Source organism: Raphanus sativus, chromosome 4 (genome assembly GCF_000801105.2).
Source record: "Raphanus sativus cultivar WK10039 chromosome 4, ASM80110v3, whole genome shotgun sequence".
Lineage (NCBI taxonomy): Eukaryota > Viridiplantae > Streptophyta > Magnoliopsida > Brassicales > Brassicaceae > Raphanus > Raphanus sativus.
In genome coordinates, this window is record NC_079514.1 from 19,193,875 (window position 1) to 19,207,526 (window position 13,652).

General features: G+C 27.7%; 1 pseudogene; it reads right to left on the bottom strand.

Moving 5' to 3' along the window:
* Positions 1-2,758: 2,758 nt before the first annotated feature.
* LOC130511162 (uncharacterized) lies at positions 2,759-4,796 on the bottom strand (annotated as a pseudogene).
* Between the last annotated feature and the right edge of the window lie 8,856 nt (positions 4,797-13,652).

Consider the following 13,652-nt stretch of genomic DNA (forward strand, 5'->3'; position numbering starts at 1 on the left):
GTGTATAATTTTTTTTATTTCGTTCGATCTAAGTAGAGGACGGTTCACTTTCACAATATAAATTTCCACGTGTATCAATTTTTTCTTACTAATTTTTATTTTATGGTTTTTAACTAAATTTACATTATTTTGAACACACTAAGCATGTCAACCGTAGATACTAAGATTTTATACATGAATTACATTGATTTAATTTTCCATTCTGCTCAAAATAATAAATCTAAACATTGTTTTCAATTTTTAGAAAGGAATTAAACATTTTTAAGAAAAATAAAATCCAAATATATTTTTTTAGAAATTAAATGATTTTAGTCACTCAAAATAAACAAAAACCTGTCTAAATAGATGACCGATACAATTACATGAGTTCAAATGGATAAAATTATTGAGAACTCAAAAGTAAATGAGTTCAAAAGATCGAGACGTAAATTTGTTCGCCAAAAATGAAACGAATTTAGATAAGGTGGATCTACAATTTTATCATCCTTAAGAAAGCATTTGATGAATTTTTATTAGATTTTTACAATGTATAATATCCCTCATTTTTAAAACACGGATCAAAATCTAGTCTAATCTTTTAATACTGAAGTACAAATTAGAATTAACTCTCACACTTCACATTAAATATTACAAGTTTATTCCACTGAATTTTTTGTCATTTAAATATATTACCAAATCATCTTAATTTAATTTCCTTAATAAAAATGACAATTTGACTTCTTCTTACCAAATCAAACCTTGGTTTCAGTTGGCCCAATAGCTTTTGTTCCATCTTGAATCGTAATATAACACCAAGCTGTTTATATATATAATAAACTAAATATATAAGCTTACTATTATACACATTTTTTAATAATAGTGTAATGTACAATTATTTTATTTTTACTAAAAATGAAAGAGAATTTTGAGAATCATCACTATCAAGGAAACGTGGTTCCATCTAAATACTGTTTACATAACCACCAAAAAACTCAATCTTTTCGACACAAGACACCAATAATTCAATCAATTGTGAAAATTTCTTCCTAAATTTTGTTCCTATGAAGGAATTTGGTCTCGGTATTTATAAAATACTACAAGACGAAATCTAGAACCATCATGTTTCTATGTATTGTAATGAATGTATCCACTAGCACCATCTAAATACTGTTTACATAACCACCAAAAATCAATCTTTTCGACACAAGACACCAATAATTCAATCAATTGTGAAAGTTTCTTCCTAAATTTTGTTTCTACGAAGGAATTTGGTCTCGGTATTTATAAAATACTACAAGACTAAATCTAGAACCATCATGTTCCTATGTATTGTAATGAATGTATCCACTAGAATATAAATATAATTGTAATGTTTAAAGAGAAATTGCACCCTATGACAAAAAAATAAAAGGTAATTAAGAATCTAACTAAAAAATAAAAACTCCCTACTATTTCTACAATATATACTATAATGCCCTTGTTTACCGGTTGAAAACAAAAACAAATAAGTTTCCTTTCTTTATTTGTCATCTCTATAACTTCTTCCATAATCACAACTAGCGTTTGACCCGCGCGCCCGCGCGGATGTCATTTTTAAATGACCTATTTGTGTATATATTTTAATTACGTAGATATGAAACATTTATTATTTTACATATTTTTATATGACATTTCTATTGTAGGAGTGTCCAATCTGGATATCGGTTCAATTTTGGTTCAGTTTTTTTAGGCTTTTTTTAGTTTTTCGATTTATAAAGAATATGCATCATATTAAAACCATATCTAGTTTGGTGTAGTTCGGTTTATATACGTTCGTTTTTGGTTTATTCAGTTTCAAATAAAATACATAAATATATTTATATTTTATAATATTTTGTAAATTTAACTTTATATGGTTATATATCAGTTTAATATAACATGAAGATATTTTTGTTTTTAAATGGACCGTTTTTATTTTTTCTTTTAATATTTAAATAATTAGTAAACATAATAAATTAATGATATCAATATGCTTTTAGAATAAAAATAAGAAAAATAAGTATTCCATAATACTATTAAATAACTAACATTAGCACGCATATTTGTCAACAAAAAGGTAAAAAATTTGTTTTGCTTAATTTGTTACAAATCAACCTTTCACTTAAAATAAAACTACTAAAATCAAAATTTTAAGTAGGAAAATCAAATTAATAAAATAAATTATGTATATATTATTAGTTATATTATATAGTTTACATTTAATTATACTACTATATTTTTAATTGATCAGTTTATTCGATTTGATCGGTTAATATACCAAACAATATACATATACTGATGTTCCTAAAAACAACATCCATTTGGTATGTGGTATTACTAAATTCAAACCATTTTGTCTATTTCGATTTGGTTGTAATTATGCGGTTTTACTGGATTGAACACTCCTATGCCTACACATAAACATTCTTATTGTTTATATGTTCTATCTTAATGTTTAGATTATTCAGTTCCTTTAGTTTTTTGTTTATATGAATGTATTTGTACTTTGTAAAATTTTTGGAATATAAATTAAAACAATTTACACGAACATATATATATATGCAGCAACTAAATTACAATCATACAAATTTTACATGTATGTGGTTAAGTATTTACACAATTGATTTTTTAAGGTAGTAAACTGAATTTTGTATCTATCTAATCTATTGGTTTTGGTATGGAAACACACTAATTTAGGTTCCATCTCGAGTTATATAAGGTCAAGGCTGGTCAAATTTAATTAGATGGTTTAGTAGAGTCTCTAGTGGCTTAATGACCCAAGAAACTTTCGAAGAAGGCAACTCATACTTGTGCTAAACTTTACAACATCTATCATCCATCTGGGCACAACTCTTTCAAATATCCCCAGCGACTCAGCTTGTACAGCAGCTCAGCTTCTTCACCAGCTGAGTTATTTACCCAAGTTAGGGTGAATGATAAACCTGTCATGGTCAAAAGCCAGTGAGAAAGATTCAAAATTGGTGCTTTTCTGGTGGCTGATGATCAAAAGTGTATGTTTTTACTTGAGAACAATCCGCATCCTATACAATAACATAACTATGTGCAAAAAGAAATTACCGCTTGATGGATAGGAGGGCAACAATGCAGACTCGTTTGTCTATTATTTGTTGACAATTTCATTCCTGTAAAGTGTTCGCCAAGAGCTTGCAATGGACAACCAGCAGAGTTACTTGATCCATAGTCAGTTGTTTTATAGCATTGTGGTTGAATAACAAAGAGAGTTTCCTTGAAACGAAAGCAAGAAAATAGTATTAGTAAGCAAAATTTTGATGACTCACTTAGAAAAAATGATCCAGCTTAAGTCGATTTGCTTTACCGTTGTTGATTTGTGAGGTATGCTAATATGATGTGATACCATGTCCGTTTCCATGTTATCTTCTGTCTGCCTGCTATGTTTCGTCATGCCTCTCGTAGGTGATACCGTATCTGTTTCCACCATATCAGTCTACCTGCTACCCTTCCTCATGCTTCTCGTTGTAACTTGAGGAAATTCAGGAGTCTTTCGTGTTCTTCCACTTTGATTTTTGTTGTTGTGAGGAACACCCTCAGCTCTTTTAGTTTCTCAACTTGCCCAGAAAGTGCCTTGTCTGTAAAACTTTTTATGCCCAGTTAGTAATAGGACAAAGCATTTGATATCAAGAAAGGCTCGAGAACACTCTTCATTAAAAAAAAAAATTCAACTTTCTTACTCTTTTGTAGTTCTACCACAAGACACTTTTGAGACTCCAGACGGTCCTCCTCCCTGGTATATCTGTGGACCAAGACAGCCATGGTTTTACATTTCACAAGAATCCAGAAGCAAGTCCAGGGGAAGAAGATTAACAGAGTAATATAGGGTACTACATGCCTGATTTCAGCTATCTCATTCCTCAATCTCTCCTTATTCTCTTTCAAGTTCTGGTTTTCACTTATTAGATGCTATGCCAACGACTCTGAGACTACAAAAGCAAAAGAAAGAAGGACATGCTAAGAACATACTTTCAAAACACTGGAACTCAGCAGAGAATAAACAACATAAAAAGTAAAGAAACTGAATTGTTATATAATTCCAGATGTTTACAGCGAAGCTTAGGGATTCAGAGTGGCATTGATGATCTACTGTCAAACAAATTAGCAATCTAACCTAACAACAGAGAAGCAAGTAGTGAGAGTGAAAGTTGAAGCATGGATGAGAAAGGAAGAGATTTTCTCAAATGGTACTTGAAACAAAGGTAAGGAATTTCTCTTCTTGTTCCCTATTATTCCCTATTAACCTCGTCCAATTCTGAAAATTGAAACAAAAGTTTCATAAATTGAAATCCCTAGAAATTAAAATCAGAGATCAAACCTTGAGGGTGGTGTATTTGTCATAGAGCTTGGCGCAGAGAGTTTCGATTTCCTATTGAAGAATCAAAAATAATAATTTAGAGAATCTGGAGATACAGCTACCCCAAGAACACGAAGCAAAATCAAAAAGAAAACACAGATGGTAAATATTATGGTTTAGTAATGTTACAAAAACGACTATGTATAAGTACAATGGCATTAGGTTGTAATTATTTAGGAAAAGTCAGGGTCAAATTTTTTTTGTACTTCAGCTTTAATAGTTTAAAATATCTTTTTCATATTAATTAACACTGTTTCATCAACCACCATTCCTTCATCAACAATTCTTTTTTACATAACTACCACCATTTCATTGTAATCACCATCATCTCATCCATATGAATCATGTGAACATGCCAATAGTTAATGATATGATGATCATCACCATCTATCTCTTTGATATCAATCACCATTTCTTCTGTCATAAACACCACCACTCGTTTGTAATGTAAGTTTTCGGTTATAGTATGCTATTTAAATAATATGTACTATGTTATTTTGTTTGTTACTATTCTATTTTAGCAATGCTTCATATTATGTTTTATGTGAATATTTTGATATTTGGATTAGGGTTTATATTTCCTATTAGGGTTTAGAATTAGTGTTTTGAATTAGTTTATGAAAGATTTGTGTTGATGTTGAGGTAAGTTTTCCCTCTTTCCCTTCAATCATAAACATTTCAAAATTTGAACAATATGTACTATGTTGTTTCGTTTGTTACTATTCTACTTTTACTAATGTTTTGTATTATGTACTATTTATACATTTTGATATTTGGGTAAAGATTATATTTTTTTAGGATTTAGTGATTAGTATTTTGGATTTAGTTTATAGAAGGTTTGAGTTGACATTGAGATAAAATTACTTCCTTCCATACAATCATACGCATTCAAAATTTGAACAATATGTATTATGTTATTTCAACTGTTACTATTTTATTTTAATAATATTCCATTCCATTCTTACTAATCCATTCCAATTAAACTTGTTCTCTAAAATTTATCTTTTTCTGTACCTGCATCTCGTCATCTACCATGACATATTCTACACTACTATGACAATAATTACTTCTGCTATAAAAAATCATCTGTTACTCATGTATCCTTCCGCCATGATCGCCACTTATGTATCTACAAACATTGGTTCTTCTGTAATCACACGATCGCCATTCCTCTGGTTTGCCTTTTTGTTGTTAAAGTTTTCTCCTTTTTATCATATTTGTTCTTTTATGACATGTTTACCGATAACCTTGAGAAAGAGAGGTTATAACCGGAAGAAAAATGAACAAATGCTATAAGAACTAATTCTGTCAAAAATCAATGCTATATACTTAATTTTATCTCCAAAATTGGCTATTACACAAATTAACCCATGTTTAAATTATTTTCCGGTGAAAAAATAAAATACTTACTGGGTATATATAACGTTTCAGTGATATACTGAACCGATAATACCAACCACACCATCTAAAACTGTAAATGTTGTCAAAAAAATATAACTGTAAATGCAATAAAACTAAAATCAATGATATTATGTATCAGCTCCTATATTTAAGCAATCACATTAAACTACCAAATGCAAATAAATTAATAATATCTACATTTTATATAATTATAAAAGTATAAAAAATCATAATATTATAATAAATATAAAAATTATATTTATAAAGTCATACTATTAAAAAAATTAAAATTATAGATTTTTTTTTGTTTTAGAGTTTTATATTATAAATTAAAATATAATACGTATACATTTTGCAATTTATATTATTTCAATTAAACATTTATTGAATATTTTAGTTTTTTTTAAGAAAAAAATGTACCATCCTACAACCGCCCGCAACTACAAACACTAACTGGAACCAAATTTTAATTTTAAGAGGTTCAGAACGGTTTTAAGAGATGTGTAGCATTTTTTATTATTATTATTTTAAAACACCAACAACCGCAAAACATGCGTTTGCGGGTGACAGCAGAAAAACCAGTCATGACGTAATACTATATCAATATTTTATGAAAAATCTGCACTTACCAAATTTATGAAATATTCCTTCTCTAGACACTATCAAATAAATTTGAAATGTGTATGTTGTTCAATTTTTTTTTTTGAAATGTGTTTATTTTTTCATTAATTTCAATTTCTCTAAAATCCAATATTTCACATCAATACTATTAAAAGGGAATGATTTTTAATAAATCTACCTTAAAAGGTTGTTTGGACCACTTCCTAGGAGCTAATAATTTCATGGTCCTACTTAAATTTTTCCTAACAATATATTATCATAATTTTCTCTGATTTTCTTTACATATTATAATTGTGGCACTCTTATATTTATGGTAACTACTATATTGCCTTCTATAAATCTCACCCCTTTGTTATAAATTTCTCCATTTAGTTATTGATATCTCATATATGATTTACTAACCAACATTTGTTTGATGCAATAATACAAACTCGTGGATCCATAGACTAATATATTACGTATGTGACCATGTATATTATATAATTTTTATTTTTATTCTTAAATTCAGATCTATATAAAACGAATGGTATGGTGCATATCACCATTAAATAATATATGTCATTTGAATTAAAATAGTCTGGTAAGTAATACATGTATTTTAAGTTTCCTAAAAAGTAATACATGTATTTAAAAATGAGTTAGTGAAGTATTATAAATAATTATCACAAAATCATGTTTTACTATATAACCGATCAAACTTAGTAGTATATTATATTATTTACAGTTCATAGAAACGATATTAACATACAAGTATTGAATAAATTTGGAAAATGCATATGAAGTTAGTTAAAGATTATCATCGGGCCAACTTATTTAATTGAGTTTTTTACTCTAATTCAGATACAACCACTTAAACTATATTATGGAAAATTAACAAATACAAACAACTTAGAATATGTATTTTATATCAATTTTTACTTTAAAACTCATTTTTCAAGTTGAAATTCAAGTTTATGATTATAGTATACATACTTTTTCATCATTTTAAATTTTTTTTATGATAACAGTATTGATGGTTTTTCAGTATTAAAATTTTAATATTTTTATCAATATAATAGATACAAAAAAAAAATTATTTGTTTTCATAATTAATATACATAGAACTAAATCGACAAGTATTTTAGTTCTATAATGTAAAGCACACAAATTCATTCTCTTAATTATATAATGTAAAGCACATGAATTAATCTTCAAATATACTGTTAATCTAATTGACAAGTATTTTAGTAACTCTAAATCGGATTATATATGAGTAACTAGATCTAAAGTCTCAAATGGATATGAAACACACAAAGAAAATGTTGTTTCAACTTCATACATTAGAATAGAACATCTTTTAAATAACTTATAACTAATAAATGGCTGAGAATTCTTTCAATTTTAACGGATCTACAACAAAAAATACATGCTCTTCTTAAGCGCAGATCAAAATCTAGTACCTAATTATAAGAAACTATGCTGCATATGTAATTCTAAATATGCAAATATTATTTTGTTGTCGTACAAGCCTCATCGTAAAATTATCTTCTTTTTTCATTGAACTATATTATTAAGCCTTCTAGGCAAAGAGTTCTAAACAATGAGAACTAGTAAAACAAATATAAAAGAAGGATACCCCAATAGGGATCCAAAACAAACTAACATACATCTATCTTTCGTAAGAATGACTAAAACTTTTTCATATAACGCTCCGTATTTGATTTTGGAATAGTTGAATCTCAAAGGAGATAATTTTCGTATTAGTCCAAAAACACAACGCTTCAAATTAAATTGAGAACGATTGTCACCCTCTTTTTAATACTCCAGTAGGAGTCACGAGACAAGACAACTCTTTATATTCCTCTATTAATAATAATAAAGTCCAAGAGATTACCGTTCTACAGAATTTCGTGCTGCCTTTCGAAGTAATCATAATTTACAGCAAGAACTCTATCACCATCAAATGAAGAACAATCAACGATTAAGCCGGCAAGACCATTCGCCACCATCCGCAGTAAATCTATCAATTACCTTTTATAAACTGTTCAACTGAACCGAAGTTTTTCTCTTACCAAATCCATTGGAAGAAACATAGATAAGAACAATAAAAAACTTTACCAGATTTAAGATAAACAGGCAATCAAACAAACTAAGTGACAGGAAATAAATCAAATCGAAGAAATAAAAGCAAAACGAATCAAATAAGCCGATGTTGGAGCTATAGAAACCTCCGACCATCCACTTGAAACTATAAAAAATCTCTCTTTTTCTCTCTTGACGGCTATGGTTTTTATCTAATGAAATTCTGAATCATCGTAAAATTATCTTAACCATTTAATATATTTTTATGTTAATAGGCTTATTCTAATTTTGACTCCATAATATTGGCCTATTTATTTACTTATAAATTATCTTACCCATTTGATGTATTTATATGTTAATGCATATTAAGTGCATTAGCCTAATATAGATCCAAAAATGGATTTATATTAATGAAATTATATAAACAACAAAGTATTTGTTTGACAATATAACATATAATATATAACATATTCAATATTATTTATTTATTTATTTTTAATTTATATTCATGTTGTTTATAGGTTTACAAATAATAACTAATGTTCCAATATTATAGTTCCGACACACTAAAAAATAATTTTAAATTTGAAAAGTATCTAATAATAATTGGCTACCTATTTATAAGAAACAAAATCTATATATATAAAGTGATAAATATTTCAATTATTTTGTTTCATTCATATTTATAAATAATTATTTTTCAATGCAATTCCAATAATACGAATATATATAAACAAACAACTAATACAATTGATTATTCTTAACAGTAAATTACAGCATATAAACAATAAGAATGTTACGTGCAGACATTTAAAAAATATATGTATTATGGGTAAATGTTATACAACAACATTATCGTCATTTCAACTCACTCCGCGCATAGCGCAGATCTCTACCTAATGTGTCTAATAAAATCCACAAGATGATGTGATCATCACCATTTTTGGGATTTTAAAACATTCATGATTCTGCTTTTTATAATTTATAAATACTCAGCTTATGTTATCGGATCAATCAATACAGTTATATACAAGCATATTTGAACATAGGTGATACGTTACAATAAGAAATTGGCTTCTTTTACCAATGATAGAATTGCCATGGCATATTCAAAATTCTCTATGTTCCACTTCTCTATGGATCAAATGAATTGGTCATTGCATCAACGAAGAACGCTGCGTCCAAAACAACTAATGTGGAAAAGTTGCTGAGAAGATTCTAACGGATAAAAAAACTTACATTAGGTGCTGTACGTCGAGTTCTATGACGATACTAATAATTTCTTCTACGACGCTTTGACATTCGTCAAATCGACAATTATAAAAGCATCGCTTATTTTGAAGATGGATTCAAATAATTTCATAAGAAATCTCTGGTTTCCAACTAGAAAAATATTTTGTAACAACTTATTTTGATTCTTCAATTTAGTTATTCATTCATGCTATGATGAAATTATAAACATATATTTCTTGGACTAATAATTTTTATTAACTAATCTAAAATTTTTTTTTTAAAACATTTTCTTCTATTCATTAATATTTTATCCTATGAGTAGCCAAAAGATCACATACATTACTGTAAAACAGGAAACCAAACCCAAAGTTTTACCCACAAGCCGGAAAACATATCGTCCTAAGAGACAATAAACTACAAGAAAACATAGGCATTACAACTACTGTTTTCGTAACTGAAGTATAACGACGAGTTAAAAACGATCACAAAAATTCCTTGTTAATGTTAAAATGAATCGAAGCAGACATGTCCGTCATAAATGTGTGGTTAAGTTTTATCATAAACACCTAATATAACTTCCTTGTAAAGTAGTCTTGAAATTTTAACGTTAACTCATCGTTCATTGTCCGTAAAGTTTACTACGAATTTACAAGGAAGTAGTTGTTAAGTCCTCGTAAGTGTTTACGATAGTTTACTAAGACTTCGATTGGTACAGCTGATGAAGAAGCAATAGCACTATGCTGTAGATGCAATATGCTGCAGAAGCGATATGCTCTTATTAAATTTTTTAATAAGGTGATTGGTAGAGCAGTAGCAGTATACAATTTTAAAATTATCATAAAAGTTAGTATATAATATATTTATTTTAAAGTAATACTCCCTCCGTTCCCAAAAGTAAGATTTTCTAGAGTTTTCACGTTTATTAAGAATCTAATAAATATTTACATTTTAGTTTACTATTTATTTTTCTATACAATTTCCAATAACTATTCACCAATCAAATTTAATCAATTGAAATATTCACAATTAATGTTTCTCAAAAATATACAAAAGTACCTTAAAAATATAGAAAATCTATCTTTGTGGAACAAGAATAAAATCTAGAAAATCTTACTTTCGGGAACGGAGGGAGTATATATTAATAATATATTTGTTATTAAAATTAATAAATCTTATTTAATTATATAAATTAAATTAATTTTTAAATGTGAATTATTATTTAAAAAAATAAATGTAAATTTTATTTTAAAATATAAATTATTTGTGAATATAAAATAACTTTTGATATTATTATATAAAATAAAATAATTATATATTATTTATATACAAATTATCATTATTTATTTATTGGTAAAGCAGTAAATATTGCATATATAATATTATCATCAAAATTAATATATTACATATAATTTATTTATTTCTAAATAATAAGATATGTTTATTTTATAATATATAATATATAAATATATATTATTTTATTTAATTTTATTAAAAAATAATGAATGATATGTGTATTTATATAAAGTATATTATATTTTAAATGTTTTATGATATGTGTATTTATATAAATTATATTACATTTTAAATGTGAAAATTGCTCTTTTAAAAAATTTAAAAATATTTAATCACAACTTTTATTTTTAAATATATGAATTTTTCTGATTATGAACATATTTTTATATTATTAAATAAATATAAATTAATTATATAAATTATTTTAGAAATTATATATTCTAATTGCAAATGCTCCACCAAAAATCCATATGAGAGCATTGTTAATGCTACTGATCTAATAAGTATTTCATTTCCCCCTTTTTGGGAGAAATCTGGCTGTTTATCCATTGACTTTATTATTAATTATTTCATTAATAAATCCACAAGTTTGGGTTTTTGATACACCAAGATTTTCTGGAATCCAAATAATTTATCATTTCTCCGACCGTCTGGATACCAAGTATTTGATGTATCTCAATTCTAGACCCATTTAGAATCTTATGTCCAAACACCAAGGATTTCTTGAACCCAAATAATTTCTCATTCCTCCAATCATCTGGATAACAAGTATTTGATGTATCTCAATTTTAGCCCTATTTGGAACCTTATGTCCAAACTGCAAGGACAACTTGGAGAATTGATCTATTGACCTAACACTCTTTCATAGTCCTTGATAATTCCTAATATAACCTTGCATTCTTCTTTATATAAAAATAAATGGTCGTCGACAAAAAAGAGATGAGAAACCGCTTGACTTCTCCTATAGCTATTTCCAGACTTGTTAACTGTTTTTCAATTTTTGCCGTAAATATATTTGTAAATAGAATAAACAAATAAGGTGATAATGGATCCCTTTGTCACAGTCCTTATTTTGGTACTATATGACTTTTTGGTTGTCCATTACTAAGAACTTTATATTTAATCGAGGATATACATTGCAGCATCCATGATACCCATGTTCTCAAAAAATCTATTTTCAATAAAGCCATTTATATAAACTGCCATTCCACACGATCATACACATTACGCATATCTATTTTGATGGCCAAAATTTCTCTTTACATGAATTGTTCATCTTTAATCTGTGAAACATTTCCTGAGTTATCAATATATTTTTTGAGATCAGACGACCCGTCAAAAAAGCGGATTGCATCTCTGATATCAACTTTGGGAGGATCCGCTTTAACAGTTGGCATAACACCTTTGATATAATCATGTATCTCACATTGCATAGACTAATTATTAGTAATTTCGTCATACGGTTCAGTCTAGCCGTTTTTGGAATAAGACATATATTCGTCAAATTGAAATGCTCCTCAAAATAACTGGTTCTAAGAAAATCATTAACCAGATTAACCCTATCTCTCTTAATTATCAACCATGATTGTTGGAAAACAAGGCTGCATTCCATTTGGTACTTATCTTTTCTGGATACATCATAAATAAAGTTAATCAGGTTCTTCTGATGCATTTGAAGTAAGTATATTATTATGATCTTCCGTAATCAAATTTGGAATCTTTTCAAAGAAAACTTCAAAACCAGAAAGAGTTGTTTATTTAAATAAATAACTGAAAGAATCAATCGCCACCCCCCTTTTACTTTTGATTCTAATGTAACCCATTGACCATCTTTATCATGTAAGCCTATGAATAAATTTTGAACATGTCTTTGTTTCGTTAATGCATGATAGAATTTCGTGTTTTTATCACTTTTTGATGACAAATATTTGTGCTCCTCTGTTCCCAATAAAATTACATCCCAATAAGCTTTTTTCGATATCTTTGTAGTCTCTTTTTCATATGTTTTTAGTTCTGTCATTCTAAATTTTTCCTATATCCTTTTGTAAACTGTATATTTTTTTCCTTTCTATAAGAGGGGCAAATTTTTATTTCTCCATATCTCCATACCAAAATTTCATTTCCGCATTGATTTATTTTTTAATATCCCTTAATTTGGTCTATACACCCTTCGAGACCATCCTCTTGTTATAGAATCCATCAAACCTTCCTCACCAATCCAATGTTTATCAGATCAAATTTGTCTTTTATTTTTCACAACTTTATCTTCAATCACTGCTACTATACTATCGACCGGTGTCAGTTACTACCATATCTATATTTTCAACATAAGAGCGTAGAAACAAGTCACCATTATGTATTTCTTAGTGCTCAATCCAGCCGACCGAATAATGTGCCCTTCTCGACGTCCGCTCCATGGAAAGTATTACCAAGATTCAAAAATTCCAAAAATCCACAATTTTCAATCATATTATTAAATTGTAAAAAAGGTGAATGCATGTCATAATGGCTCAACATGTTATTCATGGTTACTATTAATTTCATTCAAGTCTCCAGTAACAAACTATGAATTTGATCGACTGATTTCTATCCGTGTTAATCAACACCAATAAAAGTGATTTTACTCTTTCAGTGACAAACCATGGAACATTTGGTTAAA